Below are 15,091 nucleotides of genomic sequence, written 5' to 3'. Positions count from 1 at the left end.
TTTTGGTGAAGAAGCAGCAAAATGGAGGTGGGGGAGAAAAGAAGGAAGGAAAGAAGGATGAGCTCAGTGAAGAAAAAGCAGAAGGACAGGGGGGTTGGGGGGTTGGGGGCGAGGAAGGAAGAAAGAAGGAAAGGCAGGAAGGAGGGGTGGGTGAAGGGGAGGGAGGGGTAGGGAGGAAAGGAGGAGGGGAAGGGGGGAGAGAGGAAGGAAGGAGGCAGAGGCAGTAAAAAGGATATTGAGGAAGTGGAGATAAAAGCCAAAAGGAGGGAGTGATTACGGGAACGGTGGCAGAGATAAAGAAAAAAAAAAGATGAAGGAGAAGGCAGAGTCAGAAAGGGAGAGGAGGTGAGAATAAAAGATTAGAAGATGATAGGTTGAGGGAAAGAATACAGAATGAATCACAAGGATGAAAGAGGAGGGGGGGGTGTATATGAGAAAGACGGTCAGACTGTTATTTTATTTGATCCGTCCTGATCTGCTCTGCTCTCTTGCCCTCTGACAGGCACATCAGAGGACGGACAGTTTATTAGTTTGTGTATAAATAAAAAAGGACACAAGGAGGGAAAAGAGCAGAGGAAACAGGGATGACAGCATCTTTTTTCCCCTCTGTGTTTCTCTCACTGCCGTGGGAACAGGAGCGTAAAACATCTGCACTGGCGACCAGCAAGCATTTAGAGACAACAGTGAGAGAGCACTGCGAAAGTAATCTCAGTCAAACTTCAGTTTCACTTGAATTTTGTTCACAGTGGATTTTTAGTTTTAATGTTTTGTTTTTGTGACACTGAAACCTTTTGACAGCTGCTGTGGAGGCAGCAGCAATCGGGAGAGAAGCCTCTGTTCACACAGCTAAGAGCTAATATGTCTGTGCATACCTTAGCTAACAGCTAATTACAACAATTTTCTTTATAATAATCTTTGTTTAATTATTTGTTTTTTAGCACACGCTAACAACGTTGCATCGCTAGCTAGCCAAACAGCAAGAAGAGGCGTAAAAAACGATTGCATTTTCTTGTATTTTCTGTTTTGGAACAAACTAATTAGCTTCGCAAGAATTTAATGTAGGAATTACAGTTGTTCCAAAAGTCAATAAATATAATTCAACTTCAGAGAAAAAGCTGCTACATTTTCTTCAGATACAAATTTTGTTCATTTTTTTTTTTTTCAACCAAAAGGTAAAGTCTCAAGTCAACTTAACTATAAACTTGCCGCCCCGTGCTCAATATGTCCATTGAGAAAATATCAGGTTAACTAGGCTGCTCACTCTTTGGCCAAATTAGCTCAAATAAAATGAACTATACAAGCAGCTAACCTAACTTGCTATGTCTGCCAAAATTAAGAGAGGAACTGAAAGAGTATTAGACTGTAGTCATTTTTTATAGTGTTTTAAAATCAAATGTGGTTACACCAGACAGATGAGCTCTGGTGTGCTTATTTCTTAAACTGATCTTCTTGATATTGTCTGACATGACAGGAAGTATATTTTTCATATCACACATAAACATTTTGAACCTTTTTTATCCTGGTTAACACAGATCTTGCCACCTCATCATATCATCTCGCACTCTGTGTAACCCAATGATTTACAGTATGACTCAGGCTCACCCCCTCTGTTTTCTGTCTTCTTCTCTTTTTCACATGCACAGACACAAAAACAGACGTTCAGCAGTGCACAGCTCTGATCAGAACATCCATGACACCCACACGGAGCATAACTACTCATTTCTAACATCTCACTTATCGCCCAGACTCAAACACTTCCTCTGGGAGTTGGACAGCTGTTATCTTTGGCCGCCAATGTCACTGTCACACAAGTAATAGGAACCTTGTGCTCGCTTTCAGGCCTCCCTCCCTCCTACTCCACCCCCCCCCCCGTCCGTCAAACAAAGGAAGTTTTCACAGGGAGCAATCAATATAAAATGAAACCCTGTCTAGATTGTCAGCTTCCCATTTCTTCTCTTCCCTTCTAGTCCTCTATATTCAGATAGGGACACGAGCGCTGCCGATAAGCCCGGGAAGGCCTAGGTTATCTGCAGCACAGCTTAAAGCCTGTCAAGCTCTGACCCTCAGCCTGTCAACAGACATACTAAGAAAGTGTCAGGGAATGGGATACAGGTGTTTCACAACCACAGGGACTAATGGTGGGCAGATAAGGAATTGTATTTCTTCACATTTACTCTCGGGGTTTCCACTTGTTTCTTGGCATAAAACAGAGTAGAAATCATAGCTGGGCTATATTATCTTTAGCTTCTGGTATGTGTAATATACTTTACGTAAATTTGTATGTTTTCAGTCCCTGTTTCCTCCCACCCTCAGTTGATTTTAACGACCAGAAAACCAGTGATTTTCTAAAATCAGGGTTTTTTCATAGTTTGTTTCTTTTGCAGCATTTACAAATTTAACTGCACTACATGACAAGAATAGATCTACATGCAACTAACTGACTACATCATTGACTTTTTATCAATATTGCATCAATCTGCCATCTGCACTGCAAGCACCAGCTGTATGTTCGTCTCTTGTGGCTGACTTGTGAGAGCAGTGAGGCCGGGGCGGGCAGCAGTGCAGCCTGGGTCACGAGGTCATGGCTGCGGTATGCTCTCTCCAGGGCCGGAGAGAGGTGCTGCTCTGCCAAAACCCCTCCGAGATCCGGTCTGCCGGCCTCAGCCATCTGCACAGAGCCCAGAGGAGGAAGCAACAAGGGGAGCAGAAGGGAGGAGGAGGAGGAGGAGGAAGAAGGGGGCCCAAACAAACGTGTCCCACAACACACTTTGGCAGGAAGCAATCCAGCGTGGGCTCCGTTTCAGCACAGGAAACTTCCTGCAGTAAGGTTAGAGAGTGACGCTGGGAGGTTTATTAACAGGCAGCAGCAAGACAGAGAGGAGAAAAGGAAGAGCGGAAACAGAGAGGAACGAGTGATGATGGTGTGTGAGGACGGAGAAAAAAATAAAGGCACACGAGATGAAATAGCAGGAACAAGAGGATTAAACAGTGACAAACAGGAAGGGAAACAGATACTGAGCCAGTACTGAGAGCAGGACATCACATTCAGTCCTGAACTCTTTCCTTTGACTGTGTGTATCCAGCCAGCAGCTAGTTCAGGTCATCAGCTCAACCCCAGTATCCACCTGTGGGCTCCGAGTCTACTCTCTCTACCTGCTGTGTTCACATAATAGTCAGACTGACTTCACGCAAGGGGGGAAGTGCATCGATGTTGCTTAAATATTTACTGCAGCATAGTAGAAATGACTTGCTATACCAATAATATTTAACCGCCCATATTTAAGGTAAATGACAGATGAACTACATGAACTAACAAAAACAAAAAGAGCTGAGATGTGTTCATGAGTGTACGACAACCGGGTAACATGTTTCAACTTGTCTGAATCTTTATGTTCTGAATGAACTGAAGCATTTGCTCATTGATGTGCGCCTTTGTCCTCCCTGACAGAAGCCATGACTGCTGCAGGTGAGTCACCGAAGATTTACACTGCTCATTTCTGATTTCAGGACTAAAACCTGAGTCACATTCAAGCTGCAGCTTTCATGGCCTGATTCTAAAACATGATGCTGAACCTTTTGTTGTCGTGCAGCCACAAACATCCTTTGCTCACTTTGAGGTGAGAAGAGCATGGACAGGAAGAGGAGAGAGAGAGAGAAAGAGACAGAGAGAGAGCGCCTTGGACTCTTTCAACACATTCACACTCTTCCTTCAGGTGATGAATTTGTTTTCTGTCAACGATTTGTTGCAGATTTGTTGCACGTTACTGGAAGAAAATCCATTTCAGTCTTCCTTGTCATCAATCTCCGCCTTTGTTGAACGCAGCTCAGGTTCAAAGCGCTCATAAGAATATATACATGTGTTTGTTTACATTGAATAAAACCCTCAAGCACGACAGCAGCAGGATCCCAAGCCCTTTACTAAACCGTGGGCTCCTAATCCTCTCTGATGACACATAATTTTCACTCTGTGGTTTCTCAGGCCCCCGCTCATGCTCACTAACACGCATACACACACAGAGCGCACAAGTTGCCAAGGCAACTCATAAGTGCTTGGGATGAATGAAGGGAAGAGGAGGATGAGATCACTGGTATCTTGTTTCGTTGTTGCGGTACAGAAGCCCTAAACTTCCCCTCTCAGCCAGACGAGTTAATGAGCTCCGTCCTGCTGCGAAGCTTAAAGGTCCCGTCCACAATCTCAGTTTCACTCCACACGTCTCAGCAACAGTCACACTGCTGTCTGAGCCGCTTATGTTTCCCTCAGCCGAGTGAAAACTGCAACGACAACTGCCTGTTGATGGACCATCAAAAATGTCTTTACAACGGCAAACTGTAACCCGCACCTCTGGTGGCCGTATTAAAGGATCCATAGTTTTTGTGTAGAGCAAACGTTGTGTAACAGCTGAATCCAGGCTCAATAATAATGACCAGTTTATTTCTTTCTGCTTGATAATTTTACCGCTGATCCAAATCACTGATTTGAGGCTGGGCTAAGTTTATTTGTTAGCATGTTGTTAGCATCATCCCAGTCTTCAGATTAACACAGTCGGTAATGTTTTGCTGCGTCCAAACTACACAGTAAATGTTAATTCCAACCGTATCTGGTATTTTCACGCTAAAAAAAACACCAACATTTTTGATTATGGGCTTAATGAACACAACCACAGTGCAACAGACACTGAAATGTAGAACCATTCATAAAGGTGAAACCATTTTGGTTTGCAAAATGAATGACAACATCAAAATTGTCTTCAGATCACTCAGTTTGTCTGATAAAATTTTAATGTAAGAAAAAAAAGAGATTCAGTTGAATGTTTGATTACATGATTTCAACAAGTACTTGATAATAAAAATCTTTGGTGATAAATTTTTGGTTGAGCAACTGAATTGATTAATCTCCTAATTATTTACACACTTGAGCCAACTCGAGTGACAGATACAAAAAAAAAAAAAAAAAAACTTTATTTGCTCACCATGGATGAAATTGTCAAATTATCAGCATTTGAAAAACACAGCTTGTTTGACTGAATGCCATGTGTCGTTTCCTATGTGTGTATTAAATAGTATGCTAAAACAGGTGAAAGGTGTAGATTTTTGTGACAGAAGGACAAAAAAATGGGGGTCCATGTGGTTCAAATTAGCTCCATGACTCTGCCCTCATTATGAATCTAAACCTTTAGTCCCTTTTTCCAATGCTCAAAAACCTACTAAGACCCACTAATACCGGGCTTTTGTTGGCGGGTACAATCGGCATTCACACCTGGGTCAAATGATTCTGCACGTATGTGGGTATTTATCGATTGGTATTGATGTACACACAACACCCAGGTGAACACACAAATTTTTGCCTCTGTTCCTGCTGTGAAATCTTTTACAACACGAACACTGTAAACACACCTGTCATCTGCCCAGCACGGTGCTGTTATCCCAGAAACACCACGGCTACACTGCACTTGGGGATGAAAGAGAGAGCTGCAGGCCCGAAATAAGTTTCAAAAACACAATCACAAATAGAAGGATCTTTTGATAGTTAACCTGACGGCTAGCAGGTATATTTAGCTTGATACAGGTAATTTTATAGCATTAGTATGTAGTTGGGTACTGGAACGCAACTTAGAATAAGCTAGTATTACACTAAGTTTTAGCATCAGCATTTCTGCAACATCAGCCTGCTGGAGTCTGGTAGATTTGACTAACACTTTAACTAAGCTTGACTCCTGGTCTCAGATTTTTGGAGTCCACTGTATAATTCACATGATTTTGTAGTGAAGCTGAAGGTAAGACAGTTTTACTATCTCCACCTCAGTTTGGAAACGAATCTACCTCCTCACCAGCCTATTTATTTTGTCCTGAATGGATCTATAACCACATAACAGACTGTTTTTTAGCTACTCCTGTCTCTCTGTTGGTGGATATTTAGCTGCTAAATTAGACAAGTCTTCAGTGTCAGTGTTTGATGAATGAGACTAAACAGTTCAATCACTGAGATAAATATATTGAATATGTTCTGAATGTAACTTATGTTTCCTCTTGTTATTTTGTACTATTTTTGTATTTTGCATATATTTGTAATCATTTGAAAACTGTCTGATTGAGTGTGTTCAGTCTTTCTTTCTGTTTCCTTTCTCTTTATTTGTAAAACTGGAACAAAACTGCATACATCCTATATTTTGAGTCATACTGGGATCTGAAAGTCTCAGATATAATTTTCTGTCAGAAACTTTGAACAGTCTAAATATACACACTGACACAACTGATGCACACAGAAATCTCAGCTTAGCCTGACGTGGATGAACTATCACTAAATAAACACAGAAAAAAAAAATGCTTGGCTGCATCAGTGAGGCCAGGACTTTGCTCTCCAAACTCAAAGCTCCTTAGTCACTCAGTTCTTCAGTAAATGTTTGCCTTTTCTCTCGAAGCAGAAGGCGGCGGATATTGGTGTTGGTATCTCAATGGAGGAAAAGTTTTTCTTTCTCCAGACAGAGCAGGAGGAGGAAGGAGGAAGGAGGAGGAGGACTGGCTATGACCTTCTTACACTCAGCAATGCATTTCCAAAGTTAATCCTCTCACACTATCCGTCTCCTGTCACTGTGTGTGTCTCTGTATATGAGTTCTCTGTAAGGTAGGTGTGGCAGGGGAAAATCCACCTCCACACACACACCTTTAGTTTTCAATCAAGAGGAACTACCCCCCCCCTCTCACCTTCTCTCATATTCATCCTCTGCTTCCTCCCTGGCAGGCATGTGCCTGTCCCCATCCAGCAGAACTGGATTACATCCAGCCAAAACAAACATAAAACAGATCATCAATCACATGGAACTTTTATGGCCAGGAAGTAGCACGACCTGTTTCTGATAGCTTGTTGTTGTTGAGCACAGGAGCAAGCCGGCTCTTGTAGGTTAGTTCCTGAAGCCAGTGTTAACTGCCACTCTTCCTTTTGTTCACGAGCCAGTTTTCTTCTCTTGAAAATGCACAAGCTTCAAAGACGTTTGTTAGCTCAATCCTGCTTGTTGAAACACACACCCTGTAAGCACTGTATTCTCTGAGTCAGCATTTCATGTAGTGTAACACTGACAGTGACCATATCTAATGCAACAGTCCCACACTGGTGGTTCACAACTCTTTTGTTTTAAGATTAAACAGTGTCTACTAGCAAACCCTCGGGACAGCTCACAAGAACTCTGCTACCTGTACGCAGTCACACCTGTCAGTGATTACATTCATGAAGTCTCATTCTGGGGTAGTGTCTCCATTTTTGTTAGTAAGTGTTCAGTGTTGTCATGTTACAACACTGGATTTCCCAGAACTGCCTGTCAGTTAAAGGGGAACTCAACCGGTCAAAGGGAAGAGCTGTATCTTCTCTTGCCCTGAAGACACCCTCCAATGAAAATCAAGTTTTAAACCTTGTTCCCATGTCCACATAGTGTTTTTTATATAATACAAGACATAACATGAACAAAATAATCAATCAACGCCATGACTGAGTATTTCCACCAGTTTCAAAAAAACAGATTCAGACAGTCAGGGATTCATACGTCATATAACTAAGGAACCAACCCCGTCAACTTGTGGGGACGAGGCAAAATAAACCCGAAACCTTGTCAGTACAAAGAGCGAGAGTTTGCATTAGCACAACCACTAACACTGTGTCAGCCACTGCCAGTTACAAGCTAACAAACAACATAAACAAATAAAAGATGCTAACTGTGCTAACTGTTCTGATATGTCCGCTAGTCTCTGATTCTGGTCTCAACAGACTCCTCATCTCTGAGTCTGGGTCTGACTGAGGCTCAAACATGATGCTGAGTCTCTCTGATGTTTCCTGCTTTAACCATCTTGATGCTCTCTGCCCTTTCACCTGGAGACCTATCACCAGCAGCATTGGTGATGAGTGGGGCACAAGGCCTGATCCTGAATTTCTCAGTGAGGAAGTACATGTGGATGTTCTTCCAGTCTCAGTTTTTGATCTTTTTTCACTTTTTATGTGGGAAAACCATTGACAGAGTTTAAAACATGTCAGGAGAGGGACTTTAAGTGTAAGGACACACAACTTAAGTAAAAATGCCAGAAAAAGGGACAACATTAACTATATTCTAAACACTCAGTCTACACAGACTCTAATATCCCACGATGCAGCGGTTGAAGCAAACATACGAGCTCCTCACAGATGCATAAAATTAAAATAAATTGCAGTAAATGGTGTGACGGCCACAGACAGACCGTGGAAAACAAAAAGATGTAGAGGAATGAAATCTCGGGGGCGTCTTGGTAAGACACACACCACATAATCGCAGCATCCCCTGGCTCACATAGTCAGTCCAGCTGGGGACATTTGTTACATGTCATCCCCTCCCGTCTCTTTCCACTATCTCTAAAGATGCTAAATAATCTGCCTTTCCAAAATCATACTGATCACATTGTATCATCCTCTGATGAAACAGGAACAGCAAATCAGTGATATGAAAGATAAACTGGGAGAATGTGACCCCTGAAAGTGAGAGAGAGAAGAGGTCCCACTATGCTGGAGTTGTTGGAACTACAGAAACACTGAAGGCCTCACTTGTGGAGGTTCTTTCCTTTACAAACAATCTTTGGCTGAGCACCAGCCTGCAGAGTTTAACCAGACAACAGTTTAATTTGTCCTGTCATCAAGTTACTCAGGGAAATAAATGTTGATTAGGAGAAGCTGATGTCTGTCATTTTAACTAGCGCTGGCTAAAAGTGAGGCTGCTACCTGAATGTTTAGTGCACAGCTCTTTGCTAATGATTGTTGAATGACTGTACACAGAGTGACTCACCGAAACAATTTTTCACATTCACACACACTAATGTTCATTCACATGTGCAGTGAAGTGCTCCTCTGTAGAGGGGAAGACTGCTGCAGGCTGAGGTGGACCAAACACAGCACAGACAGTATCAGAGCTTGGTCTGCTTTATTGTAGCCGATAGCGATCTATTAAAATATGGCTGGACCGATCCTTAGGAAATACCTAGCTCCCCTTCTTCTTCTTCTTCTTCTTATTCCAAGCACACTGGAGATATAAAAACAAAACACTTCCTGTGTAGCAGGAAAGAGCCAATGGAAAAGATTTCTCGATCAAGATTAAGTGTGCTTTTGTGACTTTCCCTATTAAAGTCTGAAATCACCACACCATCACACAATGAATACAAGTGTGTGTTCATTGTGACGTTTCGAGCAAAGTGTGGAGTGTGTCGCGAACAGGAAGAGAAGGGGGCTGCGCTCAGCTCTGTCGCTGGCATGTGAGAACAGTTTCCCTTTCAGAGGAGAAAAGAGACCAAGTTAAAACACACTCACACACACGCACCAACGCACGCACACACATACACACAACAACAACAACAACATTTATTCAGGAAGCGCCGTCTGCCCACTCAGGAAATTCCTGAGGACAAGAGCTGCTTCCAGGGGCAGGAAATTTCCCCTCAAAAAGACCAAACAGACACACACACGACATACTAAAGCACACACGCACACACACACACACACACACACTTTTATAACACAGATCCCCCCACACTGTAAAGAGGGTAGTATACCACAAAGACAGAGAGTGAGCGACCAAAGGAAGCTAGTGGGGGTTTGCAGTCATGTACGGTAACACACACACACATTTACTCATACATTCATACAGTATACACCTACACTACCTCTGGCAAGACTTGCACAAAGACACAAGATTCACTCACACTCATCCACCCACTCGTACAAGCATGCATAGTGCAAACCCAGCTGTGAGCACACACACACACACGCACTAAGGAAGCCAGCCAGTCTTGTTTCCATGGACATAGATTTTTTTTTTTTAAATCATCCAGTGAGCTATTTCTCCTCTTGCAGCCACTGTTCTTTTCTAATTCATGCATGTTTATTGTAGAACAACAGTGGAACGCCTTGTGTTCAAGAATTCACTGTTTTCTCAGGGACTCGCTCTGTTGCATCATGTTTTGAGTACGTGGGCTCTGTGTTGAGCACTGATGCCTGGATTGCGACTGAATTAAAACCCAGCAGATCCAGTTCATCGGTGAGCGTCTTCCCCGCTTTGTTGTGTGTGTTGGCGAAAACCCTCCCAGGCCTTTTAGTACTTGTCTCGCTTTTGACACAAACAGACAAACAAAGCATCATGGGTGGTTGACAACACTCCTCCGCTAGCTGTTTAAAGCTGCACATTCGTCTACTCGCAGACTAATGCTGCTGGATGATTCATTTAATGACCCGTTTAATGGGGATTTTCTTTTTTTAAAGCCACAATGAATTTAAAAAAACTACATTTCTTTGTTACAAATGTGTAATTCATGTGTTTTATTGGGTCTATTTCTTGAGAATGCCCTCTTATATATAGCTTGTACATGACATCTGCACATGCTGCAGCGTTTGTTTTGACGCTTTAGCGAAACACTTTCTACCTCGAAAATAGAAAATGAAACACTGTAACAGCTTGATAAAGGACTATTACAACATTTTTGGAAAAACACAAATTGTCTTTTATGTTAACAGTTAGGTGAAAAGATTGACACCAGTCTATGTCTGCTAAATATGATGCTACAGCCAGAAGACAGTTAGCATAGCTTAGCATAAACGCAGAAAACAGTTAGCCTAGCCTTATCCAGAGTTAAGAAATCCACCTACCAGCACATTTAAAGCTCACTAATTTATGCTGATCTTGTTTGTTTAATTTGTACATAAATCAAAGGAACAGGCTGAGTGAGCACAATGACTTCCTGGAGTCTTGTTGTCACCCTGATGTTACCAGGCAACCAGCAGTGACTCCAAGAATTCCCTAAAAAAAACAAGCTACACCATGTTGGTCAGTGAGCTTTAGAGGTGCTGGTAGGTGGATTGTGTAATTGTTGGACAGAGCCAGGGTCGCTGTTTGCACCTGTTTCCAGTCTTTATGCTAAGCTAAGCTAACTGACAGCTGCCAGTTAGCTGTAGCTTTATGTTGGACAGAATAGCTCGGTTCTGTCCAACATAAAGCCACAGCTAACAGGCAGCTGCTGTGGCTTTATGTAGGACAGAGCCAGGCTAGCTGTTTCCTCCTTTTTCCAGTCTCTGTGCTAAGCTAAGCTAACTGATGGCAGCCAGTTAGCTGTAGCTTTATATTAATGAGGGACACATGATACTGATTTTCTCATCTATTTATCAACAATAAAAGAACTAAAGGTGTTGCATTTCCCAAAATGTCAAACTATCCCTTCATGCTCTCGAGTGTTTCAACAAAACTCTCTCTACAAACACGATAAACACAGTCAAAAATTAGTGTATAGTGAATGTTGTACAATGGAAATATTATTCATTATTCAATTATTGGTAGTTAATATATATATATATATATATATATTCAACCATATAGCATTGTTCATGTGTTTGTACTGCACTTTATAGACAAGTCTTGTTACTTTCAATGTTATATTTGACACAATATTTTTAATTTTTTGTGAATGTGAATGTTAATGACTCAAACTGAAGGTATTTGTATGCATTTGTATGTCAAATTTACCTGGACTACAGTCCTATTGGTTTATAATGTTGAACAACGCCTAAGTGTATTTATAGCATGTATAATATCGAGCATCTTTAATTGAAGAATGTTTTTGATGAAATCTCTTATCTTTTCTTCTATGCAAAGAAGCACAGTGGGGAAAAAAAAAAGAAAAAAAAATTTTTATATATATATATATATATATATATATATATATATATATATATATATATATGTATTTCTGTTGTGATTAAAAAAGAAGATAACGTATTCAGCATATACTTGAACTAGATGAGGGTGTGTGGTTTGTTCCGGTTGTCTGGCTGAAAGGGTTAAAACCGAGTATGGTAGCATTCTTTAGTGTGAGGAGGCTGCAACTCTCCCCGATCTAATCCACTTCCTCCCCAGGAAATGGAGAAGGCGGATTTCTGCCCACACTGCAATTTCCTCCCTCATTCTTTTTCTTTCTGTCTTTTTCCCCCCTCTCCTCCCTCCTGCTTCTCCTCCCTCCTCCTCCTACTCTCTCTCTCTCTCTTTCTTTCCCTCTCCCCCCCTCAGGACAAGACTCCCTCTGAGTGTGGGGGTTAATGGACGGCTTGTTTTCCAGCACATGTGTGTTTAGATAGGCAGGAGGAGAAAGGACAGAGGTGTTTTGGACTGTGTGAGCCGTGACAAAGACATGTTGGTGTCTGTCTGAAAGAGGAGAGTGGATCCCCAGCAGGAGCAGCCATAAACTAAACACCGAAGAGGAGAAAAAAAAAAGAAATTTTCCTGACCTGCAGATGTGTGAGAGACAAGGCTGTGTTTGAAATGTGAGTAAAACAAAGTAGGACTTCCACATGTCTGCGGATGTGAACTGACCCATCGGTTTACTTGACAGGAAACTCAACGCGGACCTGTTGAACGTTCTTCCTTTTTCTGCAACAATGCAAAAGAGGAAGTGGGCTGAGGGAGTTTCCTGTGCGTCTCATCCAGCCTCAGCCTTTGCAGACGCCCAACCCAACGCCCCACAAAAGCCCTGAACTTCACACTTGCCAGAAAAAAAAAAAAGTTAAATATTGACGGACGCATGGACAAAGCAGCTCAGGGTTGCTCTTTGAACATCAAGCCTATCTCTTGGCACAGCTCCAGCCCCGCCTGCTTTATGATTGGTTAAGCAGCAGTGAGCCGATGCAACCGAACCGAAGCTCCATGGAGCCATGAATGCCACCATGTTGCTTCGTTTTGTTACCTTTCCAAAACATATTTCAACATGTTTTTCTTTACTGACTCACCTGTGGACTGTTTGCTTCTCTCTTGGGCTAATCAGCAGTTAAATGAGTCAATGGGTAATGTGCAGGTAGCATCAAGTTTATTTGTGGAAAGGTTTCTCTTCTATATTGTTGTATTTCTACTGTATATTTGGTTTGTTCTGATTCAAAGTGGACAATTAATAGACATCAGTGCTTCTAAACAAAAAACATATGACTTCTTTGTTTACTGGTCTCATCTGATTCCGGCTGCTATGTTTTTCTTCTCTGCCATTTAAACCAGTTTAAGCCCCCAGTGTTTGAGCCTACAAATCAAGCATACCTAATATTAAAGGTGCCCTGTGGAGGTTTCTTGTAAACGAACTAAAGTTGCAGTCAGTTTTGCTTTGTTTCCATTAAGTCAAACAAATGTGCTGGATGCATTTTCCGTCCTCATAACTCATTCGCAAAGGTTATTTCTTTTTTACATATTTAAACCCTGCTTACATCCATGTTTTGGTACGTTACCACCACCATCAATGGAAAGGGCAAAACCAACCAGAGGATGTGAATCACGTAGCCTGTAGGGCTGATTGATATCATATTGGAATTCTGATATGAGTCATGATTTCAGTTGCAGTGGGAACTTTTGCGTTTAATTTTCACTGAAAAAAATATATTATCAAATATCATTATATTTTTTGTTACATATTTTACCTTAATCAAAAAAATTGCAGCTCCTGTGATTTGGATATTCTACTTTGTCATATTGCGATACTGATTATTTTTTGATTAATTGTCCAGCTCTAGTTGCCTGCGCACGTTCGTCCTCAGGTGTCGTGCTCTATAGGGGACCTTTAATGTAACCTGACGATCAGATATTAGCTGTTTTCGGTTTGACACATGACACAATGACACATCTGTGTTATTTTAAGTAACACACATATGCAGTAGCAGTTTTCCTAGTACACTTAACATTTCTGTTTCCCGCAATGATCAAAGAAATGTTCATTTACAGTGGGCTATGCAACAACATCTAGCAAAGATTAGCTAACATTTAGCCACCACAAGCTAGCGGCCATACCAGATCAAGTAAGGCAGCATCAGAAAAACAACTGAGTGTGTTGAGCTGAGTGAGGGAGCATCTAATCTACTTTTCACTCATCAGAGGAAGAGTGTGTTTTTCCTTCTTTCAGACATTACATCATGTGACTTTAAGAGTTGTTATTCTGTAAGGGCACAATCCGTACAGCTGTCGCCATTTTTCTCACTGTTCTTCAGGCTCTACCACATGACATCACCATGCTCTATCCCATCTACCGAGCCCTGATTGGCTCAGATGCTTTTCAACAGCATAATGGCCATCAACGAGGACTTGATCTATTTAAATCAATTTAAAAGTCGGAAGCAATTCAGACCAAATTTTATTTCATAACATTTCACTGCCTTTATTTTCCCAATCATCGAGGTTTGAAGCCAGGACTAATTCATCCTGCTGATGCATTCAAGGAGCTTCAAGGACACTGGTTATTCAATGGTCAGAAGAGAAGTAAACGTCTTGTGTATTGAACGGGCTAATTAAAACATGAGGATGGGAATTGAAAACATGAAGAAATAGATGAATACAGAAATAGATGAATGTAAGTCCAGACATAATTCTGTTCCCATGTCCTGCACTTGCACTTGAGTTTTTTTTTTTCTTCAAGTGTTTGGGATTGCGTTCTCTTTCCTGCAGAGGTTTTAGTGCCCATACCTCAGCCATTTCTTCCTCTATCATTCCCAGCACACGTGTGTTCTCTGCTCCATATTATCTGTACCTGACTGCTGTGTAACTGTTGGTTATTCCAGTGCAGTAGGTCTGTCAGTTCTGGTCCAGTGGAAGCGTGTACAGTTCAGGTGTCTGACCCCGGATCTGCTTCAACGCCTCCCAGCTGAGAGGTACGGCATGACTGGGCCGGCACTCATGCAGCGATAATGGTGTGTGTGTGTTGTCATGATTGGATGTGATGGGTTTTAACTATTAAAGTGATATTCTGCAATGTTTTTATTTATTCATGTTGGCTCTCCACACTGTGATAACACTCACTATGGCTTGTGTTTGCTGTTCCAAACTCTCAGATATTATTGCCACCTCCACAAGCTCAAACTTTCATAGCCACAGTCCTGCCCACACGGTTTGATTGACAGGGGATTTTTGGGATGAGACCTAATAAAAATCGGATTTCCCACATTACCACTTCAGCCAAACATAAACATTTACAGTGAAAGATACTAAAAACACTGACAAAATCAATCTGTCCTGTTCAATGACCGCCTGATCAATGCATGTAGGAGTCACTGCTCCTCTGTGTGTGTGTGTGT

At 41.7% G+C, this 15,091-nt stretch overlaps 1 protein-coding gene and 1 long non-coding RNA gene across 7 annotated transcripts in view; one reads left to right on the top strand and one right to left on the bottom strand.

Annotated features, from left to right (window-relative positions):
• etv6 (ETS variant transcription factor 6) overlaps positions 1-15,091 on the bottom strand; it is a 28,006-nt gene that overhangs the window by 8,863 nt on the left and 4,052 nt on the right. The window lies entirely within an intron of this gene.
• On the top strand, positions 10,474-14,769 carry LOC139635351 (uncharacterized). Its single transcript, XR_011694185.1, has 2 exons — positions 10,474-10,849; positions 12,060-14,769. It is a non-coding gene; the product is annotated as an uncharacterized lncRNA (long non-coding RNA).

Source organism: Trachinotus anak, unplaced genomic scaffold, assembly GCF_046630095.1.
Source record: "Trachinotus anak isolate AG129_WGS33_773 ecotype Australia unplaced genomic scaffold, CSIRO_AGI_Tana_v1 ptg000018l, whole genome shotgun sequence".
In the NCBI taxonomy this organism is placed as follows: domain Eukaryota; kingdom Metazoa; phylum Chordata; class Actinopteri; order Carangiformes; family Carangidae; genus Trachinotus; species Trachinotus anak.
The sequence above is the reverse complement of the archived record's forward strand: the minus strand, read 5'-3'. Positions and strand labels throughout refer to the sequence as shown.